The sequence below is a fragment of the Papio anubis genome, chromosome 6 (assembly GCF_008728515.1).
Source record: "Papio anubis isolate 15944 chromosome 6, Panubis1.0, whole genome shotgun sequence".
NCBI lineage: Eukaryota > Metazoa > Chordata > Mammalia > Primates > Cercopithecidae > Papio > Papio anubis.
In genome coordinates this window covers 106,636,268-106,656,491 of record NC_044981.1, presented here as the reverse complement: position 1 = coordinate 106,656,491, position 20,224 = coordinate 106,636,268, and the positions used below count along the sequence as shown (strand labels likewise).

Here is a 20,224-nt window from a genome sequence, read left to right as displayed (position 1 = left end):
CACCACGATTAGAGGCTTTCAATTTTATGTTTTCTATCCCCTGTGTGAATGTGTCTGTCCACCAGAGTCCTGCACTGCTATTCGGGCAGCACCATCTTCTCCGTTAGTCCTGAGTGCCACACGCGTAGGACGTGCCGTTGCTAAATGGTAATCCGGAATTCACAAAATGCTGACGGAGGCAGTAAACTGATAGTCACTGATGTAACTTTCAAAGAACGGCTCTATGAAATCATGAAGTGGAACCATGGAGGCTAATTAAACTCTTCTCAAACTTTCTGGTTGAGCTATTGATTCCAATCAGAAGTTAGCTATACTTCCTATTAAAAGGTGATCCAGAAACTGAAGACATTTCCCTTCAGTTCTGTTCTTCAAGATAAAGGAGCTGAAAATGCCTTCCAAATAGTGACGCATCACCCATAAAGATGGCCCTTAAACTTGAGATCAGGACAAAACATATCTAACTCAACGTCATTATTCATACCCCACTTCTTCCATTAACTATGTGGTCGTCTATAATTAAAACAACACCAACACCACACAAAACTTCCCCAAGAGAGAACTCATCATCCAGAATTTAATTCACTTCCATAAGATAGATTCCCATCTTCACAGCATGTTATCTATTTCATAAAAACTGGGGCATGTATATTCTCTTCATTAACATGTTTAAGAATTAAAGTGAGGTTTTAGTGTTTTATTTATTATTATCTTTAAAAGTTGCAAGCATTAATATTGTATTGCATAGTTTCTACTTTTAGTCATGGATATATTAAATACAAGGCTTATACAAGTATATTTCTCTATTTTTATAACCATCAATTACATTATGTGACCAAGTCTTCTGATCTTATAAACAGGCTATGGGCATTATAACTTTTTAACAATTGATTTTTTTCAATATTGAAATGAGACTGTGAAACATTGACAGTTAGATGAGTCTCCAGAATTTCAAAACAAGGATATGGATTCTTAAAGCCTAGAAGAATTTACACAACTCCCTCAGTAACTTAATTTAAAGGCAGCACATGAAACTCAGGAGGAGAAAAAGAATTCAATGTGTGGAAAGGAAAAGTGAGATAAGATGAAAGGATAATCCAACTTTCAGATGGTCCAAGGCAAACAATTTTAGACAAAGAATGTTTCATTTAAAAACTATGGAATCTCAGCCACAAGGGAGAATTGTTGAAGGAGGAAATAAACATTAAATTAAACAGAATGAGAAAGGCTATAGAACTGAAGGGGCTCTAGAAACATTGGTGGGTGGGGCATAATTGGGAGAAACACATTTCCTGCCCCGTGCTCGGATTTCCTGTTGCATCTTTCCCTTCCCACTGGTCTTTTCTTTCTTTCTCCACCTGCTTGCTCTCTCCCTGTCTCCCTCTCCCACCCCCTCTTCTCTCTTTCTCTCCCTTTCTTTCTTCCCTTTACCTGACATGGCTTTGCTTAGGGAAAATTGGAGTGCCAAGTATGTACTAAGTCTGTAATGGAACGAAAACGGGACTTGAAATAAGAATAATGGTGTTTAGTTCCAGCTCTGCAGCTTACAAGCAATGTGACCTTAGATAGGTCCCTCAACCTCTATGAGTTTCAGTTTTCCCTGCTGCTGTATCTACTGTTCAGGAATGTCGTGAAGCACAACATAATGATACATGTTAGAGTGTTTCATTAACCGTAAATGAGAATTATCCAAATGCAGCTAGAACTATTTCTATTTCATATGTTTCATATGTTGCCTTATAATTGCTTTTATAGTTTTCATATCCCTCCTATAAGAATATAAAAATTTCTTGGGGTAATTGCTGTCTTATTCTCTTAGTGGTTTGTGTAGAGTGGAAGCAATGATTTTTTTTAATTGAAATAACCATATGAAATAATAATACATAATCATACAATGATTTCAGGTCACATAAGCCTTTGTGTTATCAAATTGTAAGGTCAGGGAGAAGGGCCAAAGCATTCCAAGAGGCAGCCCCTGGAGACCCAGCCACAGGAGTGGCTCATATTCCCAGATTCATCCTCCCTTAGGATTCCAGTCTACATATTCAGCCAATTTTAGCTTCCACATTTCTCTTACAACATCCCACATTGTCCTAAAGTGCTGACATTCCTGGTATGTCCATAACTGGGTTCTCTTATAGCAGATTATACCTTTCTAAAATTAGACAATACTAGGCATACAATAGTATTGATTTCTGTTCCTTTTTTAAGTTCCTAACTTGTTATAGTCTGCTTATGCCATTTTAAAGAGGAAAAATGCCACTATTTTTGATGTTCCTGACTTCTTTGGAAATACATTCATTTTTATTTTGTGCAATGAAAGAAAATATATACTTTTTATTTCTTGTTACTAATTAACTGAATTATTATATGCTTGCAGGCATTTTGCAGTGCAGAATTAGGATGTCTAGGAACAGTTTCAAAGACAAAGAAAATAGAAAGAGCTAAAAAATCCTGTGCTGCTTTTGACCTGGGTTACCATAACAGAACGAATATATGCTGCTGAGGCTTAAAACACCTCAGCTTTCAACACTCATAAAATTCCAATATCACAGGGTGCTGCAACTTGCATGCATGGAGCAGTCAAGGGGTTAAGCAAGCTTTCTATTTTATGGGCCTTTAAATCCTAAGTGATGTTCTGTGTTGCACATTACGAGGGCAGCCATGAAAGGGCATATATAACATTTTTTTTTTTTTTATTCTTCACATCACCTGAGTAAGATTTTGAAAGCTTGGTAACATCCCAGGAGCAAGAAAAGCATAAAAGCATTCACTAGACACAGAAGGTAGACTAGATGCATTAAGATTAGTCACCACTTAAAAAAATATATGTGCGTGCGCACACACACGCACATGTGCACACAAAAAGGAAACAATTTCAGAAAGGTTTCAGCTTTGCTTTTATAAGAAAGATACCTGAGCTCTAGAACACTTGAAAGAGGTTTTTTATATCAGGCTTTCTGTATAACTTGGGAATGTTATCAAATATGAAAATATCTATTTAAGTTATATTTCTAAAGATATGGTGGAATCATTGTTTCTTGGTTCATATAAAGTTTTGAACCGATAATTCAAAAATTCTTGGCCGTATATGAGGCATCCTTATGGTTTTGCTTTAAAATAAAGTTTTACATTTCAAACCTTGCTAAATGTTAAATTCCTTGAGCTACATTATTTCCTGAGCTTTCTGGATTTACATTTTATATCTGATTTTTTTGTAATTCATATTAATGTATAATTACTGAAGCAATAATCTATAAAAATATATTCACATTATGCGTTTGAAAGCATTCACTTTAGGGGCTGAACAATTATAATAGGATACAGATGTTGGGGAACGAAATTTATACAAATATCTGTGTATAATCGAAAGCTTCTCCTTTTTTGTTTTGTAAAAGTAAATCAACAATGGAGTGTGCCAAAATGCTTAAAGCATAACAATAGCAAAAATTCATCATCTTTTAAATGTAAGATAGTATACACACACATTAGAAATACCCATGTCCAACATTTCTTCATAATTAGAAACAATTTTAAGTTGGACCTATAGCTAATGAAAAAAATTGTGGTGTTGGTTGTTCTATATTAGATATAACTAAAACACACTATTTTAATTAAGTGTTTCAAGTTATCTTCCCTTATTGGGCAGGAAAGATGCAGAATAATATTGCTTCAGAATCAAATTTGTGAAAATTGAATACAAAAATAATCAGGCTGTGAAATAAGAACCATAATAGTGCAGAGCTTTTAAGACTGTAATTAAGAATGAAATAATCATTGCAAATTACTTAGCGTAGTACTTAGTATAAAACATGCACTTTATAAAGTTGGCTATTTTCATTATTAGTTACTATTGATTTACCTATTAGTGAAATGAGGATAATATCTATCTCTCAGTGGTTTCAGTAGGATTCAGGAGCATATGTAATATGCTTCTCCTGCATCTATTTAAATGATTACATTTTTTTCACCTTTAATCTGTTAATGTAGTGTATTACATTAATAGATTTGCTAATTTTAACCCTTCTTTCATGGTATAAATTCAGTTTAGGTATGTTGCATTATTCTTTAATATACTGGTAGATTCAGTTTGATTGTATTTTGTTTAGAGCCTTTGCAACTGTATTTATGAATGAAACTAGCCTTTAATTTTTCTTTCTTGTTTGTTTCTTTTGGTATTGTAGTATTTAATAAAATATATTGGGAAGTTTTTCATTTTTCTATTTCATGGAACAGATTATTTAAAAAAGGAATGAGTTGTTTTTTGATTTTATAGTAGAAGAATTTCAACTATTCAACTTCATTATATAACTTTTTAGACTTTTAAATTTCCTCTTGAGAGCTTCGCTAAATTATGTTTTTCCAGGAATTTGCCAAGTTTTCATTAATTTTCAAAAGTATTGGCATAAATCTGTAAAGAAAAAAAAAAGGTGGACATAAAATGCACACCTCAGGGTATTTTATGCCATGAGGATTAAATGAAGTGATAAATATATAAAGGACTTAGAACAAGCCTAAAGCTTATCAAATATTCAATAAATGTTAGGTATTATTATCAGTACTATTGCCTTTTAAATCTCTGCTCTGTCTGTAGTTATATTCTGTCCTTCATTCCTATAATTAATTTGTCCCATCTTTCCTTGTTTGAGCTTATTGGAGCTTTCTTGATTTTTATCAGTCTTTTCAAAAACCCACTTTTATTTTGGAATTGTTGATTTCTTCTACTGCATTTTCTTTTCTTTTTCTAGTTCATTAATTTTTGCTTTTATTTTTTAAAGGTTTTTATTTATACTTCTTTGCTTCTCCCATCCCTGATGTTTCTATCTTCTTATATAATATGCTTAGCTCATTAAATTTTAGCTTTTGTCTTTTCTAAATGTATGTTTTTGTGGATACATGTTTCCCATTAAGAACTTCATTAGTTACAACCAACTACATTTTTTCCATTTTATTAAGGACAAAACCACGTGGTAAAGTAAATAAAATGCACTCATATTAAGCAAACAGTTCAAAGAATATATATATACACACACATACATATATACACACACATACACACACTATATATATATATGCATGTGTGTATATATGAACACAAAGAATATATGTATACACACACACACACACACAAGCTTTATTCATGATAGAAAAATAATTCTTGAAAGAACCAAATGTCCACTAACATCAGAATGGATAAAGTATAGTATACTGATACCAGTAAAAAGGAATGATTCTTTTACACACACAATAAGGATAAATATGACAAACATTGTTTGGGGTTAAAAAGACGGATGTGAAAGACTATACACTATATCATCATATATGAAGGATACTCTGTTTATAGTTGAATGTACCCAGATCAAGGTATGAAACATTTCAAGCACCCAGAAATCTCCTCCATATCTGAATCCAGTCAGTAACATTCTACTGAGAGAACCCTTATACTGACTTCTATCACCATAGATTAGTTCTTGCTTTTTCTTTACTTTTTAATGTAACCATACAGTATATAGTCTCTTGTATTTGTCTTTTTAGCCCCAAACAATATTTGTGATATTTATCCTTATTGTGTGTGTAAGAGATTCATTCATTTTTACTGCTGTCAGTATACCACAGTATACCATACTTTATCCATTCTAATGTTAGTGGACATTTGGTTCTTTCCAGGATTATTTGTCTATCATGAATAAAGCTGGTTATAAACTCTTGTACATGTCTTTTAATAGACAAATTCACCCCACAAACTTTGCTATATAGTATTTTCATTGTAATTCAGATTTCAGTGTTTTTAAATGTGCATTCGAATTGTTTAAACACATGAGTTATTTGTATGTGTGTCTATACACACATATATATTTATATACTTGCATTTATATATTTATACAATATACATATTTACATTTACAAACATATTTTATTCCTGTTTTTGGTTATCTGCTTTGTTCATTTCAAATCTAATTGCATCAGGAACAGAAAACATAATCTGAATAATATGAATTTCTTAAAATCTGTGGAGACTTACTTTATGATCAGTTGATGTAAATGGCTAAAGTATGCCTGAAAAGAATGTGTATTCTCCATTTGTTTAAGTATACTGTTTGTCATATATCCTTTACATCAAGTTTGTTTTTTATATCATTCAAATCTTTTATATTTGTTTCAACTTAATGACAATGAGAGATGTATATTAAAATCTCACACTGGGCCAGGCGTGGTGGCTCACACCTGTAATCCCAGCACTTTGGGAGGCTGAGGCTGGTGGATCACCTGAGGTCAGGAGTTCGAGACCAGCCTGGCCAACATGGTAAAACCCTGTCTCTACCAAAAATACAAAAATTAGCTGGGTGTGGTGGCGGGCGCCTGTAATTCCAGCTACTCGGGAGGCTGAGGCAGGAGAATAGCTTGAACCCAGGAGACAGCAGTTGCAGTGAGCCAAGATCGTGCCACTGCACTCCAACCTGGGGCACAAGAGCAAGACTTCGTCTCAAAAACAAACAAACAAACAAACAAAAAACTCACAGTGATGATGACTTTTTCTGTTTCTCCGAATTGTGTTAATTTCTGCTTTATATAATTTGAAACTCTTCTACTAGGCTTCTACAAATTTGAAATGATTATATCTTTGATGAATTCAACTTTTACTTAAACCTCTGTGTTTCTATGTCCTCATCTGTGAAATGGAAATAAAATGTATTTCATCAAGTTTTAAGAGGATTGAAATAGTTAATGTTTGTAAAACTTACAATCTTGTCTGAGTGTTACACATGTTTGGTGAATAAGTCTTCATCTTTCTATATCTCTAGTAATACTTTCTTCTTTGAAGTCTGTTTTTAATATTACATTATAAACATGATTTCTTTTGTTAGTATTTACCTGGTGCAAAATTTTCCATCTTTATACCTTCACCTTTGCTGTGTCTTAATGTTTTAAGTGTGCACCTGATAATGGGATAGAGCTAGAGATCTATGTCTAAGTCTGTGTTTGTATCTCTACATATTTCTCTACCTTTTTGAGTCTAACAATCAATGTCCCTTTATATCGGTTATAAGAACTGTATTTACATTCACTTCCAGGATTTTATTTTGTGTTTTACAACTGCCATTTACTTTCTTTTCTCTCCTTCTTCACTTTTTGTGATTAATCAGCTTCATGTAATCAATCATATTATTACTCTTCATTTATTTCAATTTCTACTATTTTATGGTTAATCACATTTTTAAAGTGTGAGAGAAAAAGCTGTTAATTTAGATTGTAAAACTCCCTCTAAAGACCAACATGGAAATAAAAAGAAGTTTAGACAACAAAACAAAGCATTGTTGGAATTTTATAATCCATACCCAGCCTACCAAAATCTAAAGTTAATCAGAATAGTTTTACCAATCTCCAGAGCAATATATGGAGCTCAAAATGCTTTTTCTCTCACCTCACTATTAATATAGGATAATAAAAGGATACTTGTTCAGTAGAGAACTGCATATTGTTTTGAATAACTCTACAAATTAGGCTGAATCTATATTTAAATTTACATACATGTTTACAAACCTATTTGCTCATCATTTTTGTGTGTGTGTATCATCCCTTTCTTCTGGAAACATATTCCTACTTCCTTTAGAAGTTCTGAGGGTGAACACATTTTTATTTTGTCATCTAAACTTATTTTTATTTCCATCTGGGTCTTTAGGGGTAGTTTTACAATCTTAAGTTGACAGTTTTGTTTTTTTTTCTCACACACTTTAAAAATATTATTCTATTCGCTTATGGCTTTCACGATTTCTGTTTAAAAATGGGATAATTGTCATAATCTTACATGGGATCTGTTTTTCTCTTTGACTACTCTTAAGATCTTTTCTTTGTGTTTTTTCTTCCATTTTACTGATATGACCAGGTTGGGTTTGTCTTTTATTTATCCTACTTGGTTTCTATTGTGCTTAATGAATAATACATGTTATGTCTCTCACCAATTACAGAAAATTCTCAGTTATTTTTAAAATATTGCCTTTCCTCCATTTCTTTGTTCTTTTTCTGTAATTCTGAGTAAGCATGTTTTAGACCCTCTCATTCTTTGCTCTATGACTTTTAACCTTTCTTTTTCATTTTCCATTTTAATTGTTTCTTTGGGCTGCTATATACTTAGTAATTCCTTCAGCTCTATCTTCCAGTTCACTAATTATCTCTTCAGCAAAATCTAACGTAGTTTAATATTTTAATTTCATTTTTTATATTCATATAACATAAATTATACATTTCATTGTATTATTATATTTTCATGTTTTATTTTCATTTATATTATAATGTTTCCATTTTGCTATGTTATCATTTATGTATCTGTTTTACTTCTAAACATTTTATTAAGTTATTTTTCAAACTCACTGGTTTGAAATGGATAATCTCTTCTTTGTTATATTTTAAATTATATCTTATATTTTTGTGTGTGTAGAGCAGAGACAGGCAGTTTCTGGTGAAAAGTGGAAAACCTGCTAGACAAATTATAAAAGAACCATAACACTCATATCTTATACTTCTTAAAACATTATGTATGTGTTTTTTTGTTCTGTGTCTGTTAAGTCCACTATCTAATATCTTTTCAGGTTTGATTCTTCTGTTATTTCTCCTGGTTCTTGCTTATGTGCCATTGTCATTCATGTATATTATATGACTTGTTTGTTTGTTTGTTTTTAAATAAACCTTTTTAATTAGACCTTTATTCATGGGAATTACTTAAGGCTTGCCTTGGGGATGCATTCCCTCTAAGAGGTTTTGTATTTGTTCTTGCAAGGTCTCTGGGGCATCTCTAGCCCTGGATCATTTTTAACTACTTTTTTGGCTCTAGATTTTAAAAATATCATTAGCCAGAGAAAGCTGGCTAATGGGAGGTCAATGGACCAACCTGGAGATGCAGAGGATTAAAAGACGGATTGTTAGGTCCATATCAACACCCTAGCTACGTCATATTCAACTCATTTGCCAAAACCATGGGGATTTTATTTTATTTTTTTACCACAACAGTTGTTGTAACATTATCCAGAAATTTTCAAGCTCTGTCTTCTTTTCTTCTTCTTTCTTTCCATTCCCAACATCAAACTGTACCCTAAGAGAGCACAACATCAGAATATTGTAGAAAATAATCTAGTGAAATGTTTAGGGCTACTTTCTTCATAGTTCTAGGAAATCTCCTTCATCATCCCAAATTGTTAGCATACTCTCTCTTCTTCCAATGCTTATACTACTTCTTGCTCATATCATTAATAATGCATTCCTCCAGCACTACTGGATTAATATATATCATATAGGTAGCTATGTGTGTGTGTGCATATATATATATATGCATATTCTTTCTTTATAGCTAATCTATAATGTCTGATAGTCAATGATCATGTCTCTGTAATTGTATATACTTCATCATTTTATACACTATTCCAGATAATTCAGGCATTTAGGAAGAGTTTGCTGATTGATTGGTAGTCCATCTCTGCCAAACCTAGGATCACTCTGTGAGCATCTACATTAATACTTACATTACTTTGCATGGTTCATAGGTGATAATGTTTGGTTACCCAAATCTCATCTTGAATTCCCACATGTTGTGGGAGCTACCCAGTGGGAGGTAATTGAATCACGGGGGCTGGTTTTTCCCATGCTGTTCTTGCGATAGTGAATAAATCTCATGAGATCTGATGGTTTTATAAGCTCTCTCTTTGCTGACTGCTATCCATTAAGACGTGACTTGCTCCTCCTTGCCTTCCGCCATAATCGTGAGAACTCTACAGCCATGTGGAACTATGAGTCCATTAAAACCTTTCTTTTTTTTCCCCAGACTTGGATATGTCTTTATCAGCAGCATGAAAATGGACTAATACAATATGCTTCTCTTGCTAATTTGATCTTTCTTCTTGCAGGCTTCTCTGCTTCTTCCCTGTTCCAGCCCTAATCTACTAACTCTATCTTTGACTTCACCCTTTTCAGAACAATAAGGTCTTCTGGGTAGCACACATCTCAGTCATTGTGCCTTGGATTCAGGCAGGTGAACCAATGCTTTTCTTTTAACACAAAATCATTAAAAGAAAAGAGAAAGGACCTTCATAAAACCAGGCACCAACCTGGATTGCCAGGAACTTGTTTTCCTTTCTATTCCTACAGCCTTGTGATATCACTGAACTCTCAACTGCATGTTTTACACTTTGGCAAATTCAAGGATCTATCCTGTCCCTAAGACTAGGGGACCCATATATGTCCTAAGCGTATATGGAGCTCTAAACAGTACTCTACTGGCATAGCATCAACAGCTCTCTCATATCATGCTGCTTTGCTTCCTGATTTTAGCAAACGAAAGTGTCCTTTTTTTTTCTTCTCATGCCTGTGTCCCTGATTTAGCTCATTGATGGCTTGGTACTTCTCATTTCTCTCAGTGTGGTTCTTGTCCATATGGAGGCTTGCTGTTGATTCTCCCTGATGTTGCCTATCTTCCTTGTCTCCTACTATTGATGGGAGCTTGACTCCCCGCTGATAGTTTGCTCCATACCTGCAAATACATCTGTTCTCTAAATTTACTTGTCACTGTGCCTCCCATAGATTTCAAACAGGTTGCTACCTATTAAAGGCCACTTATCCCCAAACTGATTCCTAACAGTTTTAAAATAGTTAAGGAAATACAGACAAATGATACCTACTTTGCTCCTAAACTTTGAGTTGACAGAGTCAGTATACCTATGCTTTGGGCAGCAGAGATGAACATACTTGGCAATGGGTAATCTGACTGTGTTACAGGTATGGTTAGAATCAGAAACATCAACTTTTAGGGAACATATATTTTAGATACATAATAGTGTCATTAAACAAATATCAAATAATGCCCTCACATCTCCATAAGCCTACCATACTTCTGTGGTGTTAACTTAGTTTATTTGCCTAAATTGTTTGTAGGACACAATAAGCTGTGCCGTATAATAAAAGTTATAATAATGCCACTAGAATTGATTTTCATGCAGGATTAAGATTGGTCAATAAGTCACTATAACCATATTTTAATCCTCAGATTGCTAAAGAAAGTCATCCTGGAAACATCACCTCTGAATTCTTACTGTTTAAAAGGATGGAATCAGTGCAGAGAGAACAAAAATGGATAGAAATATATTTTCTACACATAGTATTTGGCAGGAGTGGAGAACAATCAATATGAAACCTCTAGTTTAATACTTACTATTACACATACAAACACAATACCAAACTTTTTAGCAGCAAAGAAACATATTAAAATCAATATTACGCACAAATATGTATTGCGCCAAAGAAAATGTCAGATGAAAAATCTGTGGAGATCAATATTAGGGACCAAAAATTTCACATATTTTCTCTATGATGCGGCTGCTAAATAAAGAAATTTGTATTAGTGACATTGACAATGTGCAAGACTTTCTCATTAAAGAAACTCCAGCTTAATAAGTACATGTTACAGTATTGGATTTTTTCCAACCCTCTCCCCTCCTTTTTTGGCATTTACTCATGTAGGAGATTATGATACATCTGTCGAGTATGACGTGTGTTAGTTCCAGCCTGCATGTAGCAATAGGAAAAGCTAAGTCTGCAGCGGTGGCAGCCTTGATAGAAGGAGGGTGGCAGCCTTCAGTGTGTGTATATATTGGTGACATTTCTAGTGTGCCACTGAGGAAAACAAAAGAGAAACATAATTTTACCCTACAGGATTTATTTTCTTCTCCATAATAAAATTAATATTTTCCCCTAATGTCCTCAGACGTGTTACCTAGACTCCCTATCTCCTAACCAGAAGTAGCCTCGTATGTCTGAACACAAACCTTGTTAGATAATAAATTCATCTCAGATACGTTTATTTCTGATTGAATCTCCATCAGAGAACAATTTTGCATTGAGATATGTTTCTAAATTTTAGCAAAGTTTTGTATATCACTATTTAGAGTGACTCCCAACATCTTTCTGCATGATGATGATTAGGCTCATGAAGTAGGCACTCTATTATCTATTGTTCCCTGCTCTGTTGCTCCGGCAAAACATTGACATCAATCATCAATGTCATGTTGATAACTCCTTTATGTAATTACCCATCTTTCTAGAAGGTCTGAAGAGATATCTGTACTACTTATTAGCCACAAGATCAAGACAGGTCATTCAATCTCTTTGGCCGTGTTCCCTAATTTGGAACATGCACATAATATCTGACCTGCATGCTTCATGGGGTACAATGATCAAATAAAATGATAGTCGGAAAAGTGGTTTTTAAAACTGTGAAGCCCTGTGCAAACATGAAAGTGTCTTTCAACATGGTACCCACAGACATGCAAATATGTGAGTATAACTCTGCCATTGGTGGCCTGAAGCAACAATGAGAATGCTGCATCAAGGTCCAGATTCCGTCTAGCAACAGTGAGGTTTAAGCCTCAGTGCAGACAGCTGGCCAGGATGAGTTTTATCATTGTTAGATCGGTCTTATTATTTCAGTGTATTTTGTGAGTTCTTGACCTCACTTGCCTGAAAACTGTCCTTGCAGGGGAGTTGTTAAAAAGATGCTCTGGCTTTTTCACTCTCAGAATTGTACGATGAATGAATCCAGCATAGCCAGTTCTAACCTATCAAGAAATAAATTTGCTATCATTTAAGTATGCAAAATTAGAAAAAAAGTCTTCCTTAAACACATTTTCAAATCATGCTGAAAGAGATTTATAATTTGACAAGGATGTGTGAATCTGGGTTCTGATGTTCAGAAGTAGAAATAAAGCAATTTGCAGCACACGTTGTAAAAACTAGAGCTTAGCATCCCCCATTGGAAAACTGTCCTTTGTCTTTCCCTATCACCATAATTAACTAGTTCCTATTCATTAAACAATGAAACAGACAATTAAATAGTAATAATAGTGCTTTAATTATGAAGGTATTGTTATCTGCATAGAATGTGGAAAGGGAAATCACTTTAGCTGCATTTAAAACATTTGCTTCTCTGCTTTTTAAATACAGAAGAAAAAAGTGTTCATAATTTCAGAGCCTCTAACAGGAAAAAGGACAGAATCTATACCCTCAGACAGCCATTTTTGATAAACAGGAGTCACATGTATTGATGGAGTAAGCATTGATTAAGACACGTGAATTTGTAAGACACATTCTTAGTATTTTTTCAGGACGCATCTTCAATAGTCCTAAGAACCATCAGCAAGTATTTTTAGACGCAAGGATGCATGGTGAAGATGAAAGTCCTGTGCATGATGACTTTCAGAGTTTGTTAAGCACCATGATACTTGGGTTAAATCACTTCAAACTACCCTAATTTGCATTTTCTTTTTTTCTTTGAGTTGAGTATGATTTTGATACTAGAGTTGGCTCTACTATCACTATTTTATGCTTTGATACAACTGAATAAATTATGTCTTCAGTTATACAAAAACCAGCTGAATCTCCAAAATGTTTTGTTCCTTTACCTGCTAACAATTCTCCACGTCTGGGACTTTATTTCTCAGGAAAGAACTTCAGATATAAACTACTGTCTCTCTTACCACAGTTACCTTTCACCTAGTAAAATCTTAGCATGGGGACAGCTTTGGCAATTAGAAACGAAAGCTTTGGCAATTGGAAAGGAAAGCTTTCTATTTTATAATTAAATAAAAACTTGGTGTTTGTAAGATCAGCTGAGAGAAAGGAAGAATAGACTTAAAGTCAGGCAAGTAAGTTTATTGAACCTGCTGGCTGCTTCACTACAGACAGAGGAGGCAGCCCTGAGCTTACAAAATGAGGGATTTATATGGGGGAGACAGACTTTGGCGTTGCTTGCTGGTTAATTCTGCCACATATCACCTTGTGACGTTTATGGTGTGTGGGGGGGTGGTGTAGGGAAAATTTGTTTATGCTTCCTGCGACCTCTCGCTGTGCGGTTTGGGATGGTTTGTAATTGGGATTTGCTCATGGCAGCAAGGTCTGATAAGTGAAGTCTGCTGGCTCCACCGTGGCGCCTAGATAAGGGCTTAGAAATGTAAAAAGACTTGGGGGAAGGGGAGGGGTGGCACGGAGATGTTTGGCGGGGGGGTGTCTGTAGTACCAAGAAGGTTTCTGGGGCTGTTTGTCCCTAACAGTGTTTATTAAATGTTACCTATTCAGCTACAAAGGAGGTAATATTGTATGACCATTACCTCTAGATCTGAATCTATGCTTTGCTTCTGAGAAGCTCTGTGACCTTGAGGAAGTAATCCTCGGAGTCTCTTTTCTCCATCCATAAAATGGGGCTACCTTACCGGCTTTGAAAATTACATATAAAACACTCAGCATGGATCCAGGCTTAGTGTATCCTTACTAACCTTACTAACCACACTTGTTCTCATCATTCCAAATCTCATGGACTTTGTTTTCTATATCGGTAGGCTCCTCGGTGCAACAAACTAGTGAATCCTCCCAGAAGACATAAAGGATCAGTTATTGTTGTTTCATTTTGTTTTTTCCCTTGATTACATCCACTTTCGCGTTTCAATATTTCAGAAAATAATGCCAGTTCTCCCACACAATCCAAACGGTCTCCAAGACGCTTAACAGGAACTAACCTGGAGTCATGTGATTCATCTGCCTGAGAGTTGGCTCTAGAGTCCAGGTGTCTGGACTTCTGGGCTTGCTATTTCCAAAGCATCCCTTCTCCTTAGGAAAGGAGCAGAAGGCATCCCTTTTTCTCCGTTCCTAAACTGAAAGGCATTGATTTATTTTTAACAGTTAGACATTAAACAATTATTGAAGGTTAAAAATGCAACCACAGATGCCCTTGGGAGTTCATTCCATCTGAGATTTCTCTAAAGGTAGTAATGACACTGTCTTCAGCCTCCTTAGACTTTACTAATCCACAATAAGTTGGCGGCAGAATATCAGTTGGCAAATAGTTAAAGACCTGAACTATGACAAATTTCGATGTAAACCTAAATATCAGAAAAATCTAACCTGGATGTGTGAAATTTTAATTTACAAGGTCCACTGCAAGAAAGGTACAATCGCACTGTGCGCTCAGTGTATACTCAGAACTCTGGATTATATTTTTTACCCTTTGAGTACCCAGTGTGTCTGTCTTTAGTCAGCCCTTCAGGCTAATGCTGGATGAGAAGCTCTTCTATAACCCTAAGTAAATAGATCATCTTCTGTCTTTTTAATTTAGAAAATAATGTTTCTTCGTAAGTCTGTGTCAAGTTCTTGAATCAGCCTCACTTTCTTATGGCAAGGAGTAGAACGAACCCAAGAAAACACACCAGCTGTGACCGCAGTATTTTATGAAGAAACCTTTCAGGCTGAAAGGTGAAGGACACTTGTACCTGACAGTATCCATCCCGATTCCTCACTAGGTCAAATAAATACATTGATCTTTAAAGAGCACCGTGATCATTGAAAGTGCAAAAATTTACTTTGGACTCTTTTCTGAGTCCTATCAATGAAGGACTGTTTTAATCAATTTAATAATGCATTTTTTTTTGCCAAGGTCATATTGTATTTCATTAATTCACTCTCTAGTATCTTCCTTTGTTAATTAGTAAGCTCAAGAAATCAGAAAGAATTAATATCCTTGCCTGTATTCTAAGTGATTTTCAATGTTATATATTCATAGTTACTCAATTTTATTTTCAACCTATACTCCAGAGTTCACATAAATACCATTTGGCATTTGATTAAAACCTCATCATTATTTCAGTTTATTAGAACAAATGTTTTTTGACTACCTACTTTAAGGCCATTTTCAGAGAAGATTCCTTCATGAAAAATATATCAGCTGCTTGATTCTCTACTCAGTGAAGACAGACTACCTTTTAAGGAAAGTAGAATAAAAATTCTATTTTTCTACGGCAGATTCTGTGCCAGATGCCTTATATACGTTTTCTTATTTAATTATCCCAGTAAGTTATGTGCTAGGCATGACTATATCCATTTTACAGGTATGAAAACTGAGGTGAGGAAGGTAAAATAACTTGCTGAGGATTGTAGAGCTGGGGAGTGGCAGGAATGAGGTTGAAGTCGCTCTGACTTGCTGTCACATATTGCTCCTGACTACACATAGTCACGCAGACACAGGGTTTTCTCATAATCCAAGAAAGATGGTCACTCATGCCATAAGAGAGCAGCAAATCAGTTATCATGACATTTCCAAGGAGGGGAAGATTGCTTATAACTCCAAATAATCAGGGAAATGTCACCGAAGTGGTGGCATTTAGTCGGAATCTTGAAGGACAGGTGGGTTTGGGTCATGTGGGAATAAACGGCACTCCTGGCGAATGGGGTAGGTTAGGCAAGGAAAAGGGATTGGGGAAAGGGAGAAGACAAGTCTGGGAAAAGCGAATAGTCAAATTTGTGGGGAGCAGGGAGCATATGAAAAAAAGTAGAAGGAGATGAGTATGAAAAAGTAGGGCAGGAGACATTGTTGGTTGCCTTCCACACCTGCCTACAGGATTTGTACTTAATGGAGAGCTCTAGAAAGTTTTCAAATAGGAGAATGGCATGATTGTAGCTGTGTTTTAGGCAGCTTAATCCAGGAATGCTGTGATGGACAGAAGGGGCCAGCTCAGTTAAGAACCAAAAAAGTAGAGCTGGGAAGGTGGGGAGTGAAACGTGCCTTCAATATTCTTGCATCTCAGTGACTATTAGAATTTGGCGATAGCCAATGGCAACGACAGCAGGACAGAATCTTGCGTTTATATTATGTTGATCTTATTTTATGTGTGTTTAATTCATGGGGTAGAAGATACGTTTATTTGTTTTGTTAGAAGTTGAAATTGGGGTGCTCATGAGATGTCCAAGTGGAGATATCCCAGAGCAGGGAAAACATTCCATAAAGAACTTAGAGGAGAAGTAGAACTGGAGAGGCAGATATGGAAATCGCCTGCCTCAATGCAGTTACAGACAAGAGGAATGATGAGAAGCCCGAGGGAGAAAGTCTAGAGCAGAGTATCAAGGTAGAGGTTTAAAGAATAAATTTAAGGAATGCTTAACTTTGGGAGTGGGAGAAAGAAAGTCACATGGAGAAAGAGAGGAAGAAAGGAAGAAGTGACAAATGCCATTCATGAGCACCTTCTGCGGAACAGAGCCAGAGCTGAATGCATTATATCTCATAAATGCAGCAAGCCTCCAAACCAGGTGTGAACCTCAGTTTGCAGATCAGAAAACCGAGGCTCAGAGAAGTTAACTTATCAAAATCTGACAACTGTATGGTAGTAATGGAGCCAGAATTGGAATCTGATGTTCTGATTCTGAAGCCTGTGCTTTTTTTCTGAGTCACAGGTTGTCAAACTTTCTATAAAGAGCACAATAGTAAATATTAATATTTTAGGCTTTAAGAACTGTGTGGTATTAGACGCATCTACTTAATTCTTCTCTTGCGGTGCACAAAGAATCACAGACCATAGTAAATGGGTGTGGCTGAGTCCAATAAAACTAAATCTGTGCTCACTGAAATATGATTCTATATCATTTTCCTGAGTCACAAAACATTACCTTGTTTTGATCTTTTTCCAACCACTTAAAAATGTAAAAGCCATCCTTCGCTTGCAGGGAGTGCAAAAACAGGCGGCAGGCTGGATTTGACCTGTGGGCTGCAAAATGTCAGAAGAGGTGGGTGGGCAAAAAGTCAGAAATGTATCGAACCACAGAAGTTTATAGTTCCGGACTGAGCATGGTGGCTCGTGCCTGTAATCCCAGCACTTTGGGAGGCTGAGGCTGGTGGATCACTTGAGGTCAGGAGTTTGAGACCAGTGTGGCCAACACAGCGAAACCCTGTCCCTACTAAAAATACAAAAATGTGCTGGGCATGGAGTGGGTGCCTGTAATCCCAGCTACTTGGTGGCTGAGGCAAGATAATCACTTGAATCTGGTAGGCAGAGATTGCAGTGAGCTGAGATCACACCACTGCACTTCGGCCTGGGCAACAGAGTGAGTGAGATTCTGTCCCAAAAATAAAATAAAGTAAAAAGTTTTCAGGTCTGTACCATGATTGTTGGTTGAATCTTTATCTCATCATTTGTAGTGACACAGATTATATTTTAATGTCTTTGTCCTGTTTACGTCCTTGAACCTATAGGAACAAACCTGTTTAATTGTAAACTCACTTCTTAGAGCTTGGAGAACTTAGCAATCCTCTTGGAAATGGGGAAGGGGGTTCCTCAGGCATAACTTAGTCAACCTCATTTTCTCATTTCCTTCAGCATATTTTCCTCTCCGTTTTGTAATCTGTGGTTAAGACTGACCTACACTTCAAGCCTTTTCTGTGGGTACATCAGTTCCATTTTAACTCTGATTCCTATATTGAAATAATTCTGCTTCTTAAGGATGAGACAATCTACCTTTTCCCGTAGTAATGAACCTCCAACATGAGAAGCAAAACAAAGATCATTCTCTTCCCATTCTTCACTGAAAATTACTATTTCAGGTTTTGTTCTTGTTTGAAAACCAAGTATGAGAATTTTTGTACATTCTGCCTGTTCTCTTCTTCATGTAATTACATTTTTATTTGTTTGAATGCCAATTCTTGTGATCTAAGTCCCTCTTTTATACATACATCCTCAGACCCAAAGCAGCTCTTTATGTTTGAAAATGTATGTTTTTCTTTGATTATGTTCTTTTTTTTCCCCTGTGCTGTCTTATCCCCTCCCCACCCCGCTCCTATTTCTGGCAATGCAATTGAACTTAACTTTACTAATTTTGAACTTACCTTTTACTAATTTCCTTTCTCATCTCACATCTGGGGAGAGTATGTTTCATAGAGAAGAGAGGACTGAGGAGGAAATCCGATGTTTTGATTAACTGGAAGAATATGTGGCAGGGGTAGAAGTAAATTGTAAGATCTCAATTTGTCTATCCAGTTTGTCACTATTCCTCAAAGTGGACCTGCATTTTGGAAAGTTCAGGAAATGGTTTTAAGGGCAGGACTGGCAAAAACAATGTGAAAAATTAGGCAAGTACGTAGTTGGATGATCTACGATATGTCTTTTCAGGCATACTCTCCCCTCTTGAGTCATCTTCTGGAAATATCTCTTCTTTGTTCTGTTATTTGCTGACCGCAAGGTACTGATGCCCAAGCCGTAGAGGCAAACAGTGACAAGATGGTAGATGAAGATGGAATTGACATCATCTGTGCCCACAACTGATTAATCATCGTCAGAATGGCTCAAGGTGCTTCACTGGCCACTAAGCTTATACCTTTCCCAGATTATCTTTTTCTCTTGCTTGGCTCAAAAAAGGTGGCTATATTAAACTCATTTTCTGTTGATCAATAGCATCAAGTACAGTTATGAAACTGATATGGACCATTTGGAAATTAAAGAAACCCAAAGATGAACTTTGGATTGAACTTAGTCTCAAATCGTTGCTTTGAAACAAGGGAATATGAATAACTACTCTCATGTAACAAATACTTGTTATGTACCAGACCTTGCCCTAGTGCTTTATAGACATTATTTTACTTAATTCCTACTTTTTATATGAATTATTGCTATTGTGCTTCTTTTGCAGATGGAAAAATTGAGACCCAGGGAGCTTATTTACCATGCCAGAACGTGAACCCAGTTATGATGGGTTCCCAAGTCTATGCTGCCGCGAAACATATTAGATTGAGACAACCACCTATGATGGTAACCTTTACTTCATATTGATTTCACTTTTTGGACCTCTGTGACATCTGAAAATCTTCAGGGAATTGTAACTGGGGGAGAAAAGCAGCTTTCTCTCAGGGCATACAAAATGAATGCAGAAGGGCAACCCTACAGAGACATTTTCGAGTCTGAGCAGCTTCACTTGGGGTGGAGCCTGTGGCAGAGCCGCAGGGAGACCCAGAGGTGTCCTTATTCCTGTAACTGAACAAACAGGATTGTCCCTAGGTGAGGTGGATTCAAGCTGCAGGAGTGTGCCACAGGCCTCCTGGCCACCCAGGAAAGAGTTAATTCTTACAACTAGGGAGCATTTAGAGATGAGAAGAGTAGATTCCAACAGTTAATGGGATCTTAGATGACATGTTGTATAAAATTTTCAAAGTGGGATTCTTACATACATAATTTATCTCTGTAATTAAAAAGCCTAATTTAAAAAATAATACAGATGCAACACATAATGGTGTGATTTCTTGTCACAAAAACAAATTATTATCTTGATAATGCAATACTATAATTTACATTGCTGCAAAATACAGTACTTTCACGAATTGCATGATAAATGTTGTCTAATTATTTTCCTCCCAGTTCTCTCCCTCTTCCCTCGTTTT

The 20,224-nt window shown here is 35.8% G+C and overlaps 1 non-coding gene across 1 annotated transcript; it reads right to left on the bottom strand.

Annotated features, from left to right (window-relative positions):
- Positions 1-8,441: 8,441 nt before the first annotated feature.
- On the bottom strand, positions 8,442-8,505 carry LOC116275553. The gene has a single exon (XR_004184669.1). It is a non-coding gene; the product is annotated as a U7 small nuclear RNA (small nuclear RNA).
- Between the last annotated feature and the right edge of the window lie 11,719 nt (positions 8,506-20,224).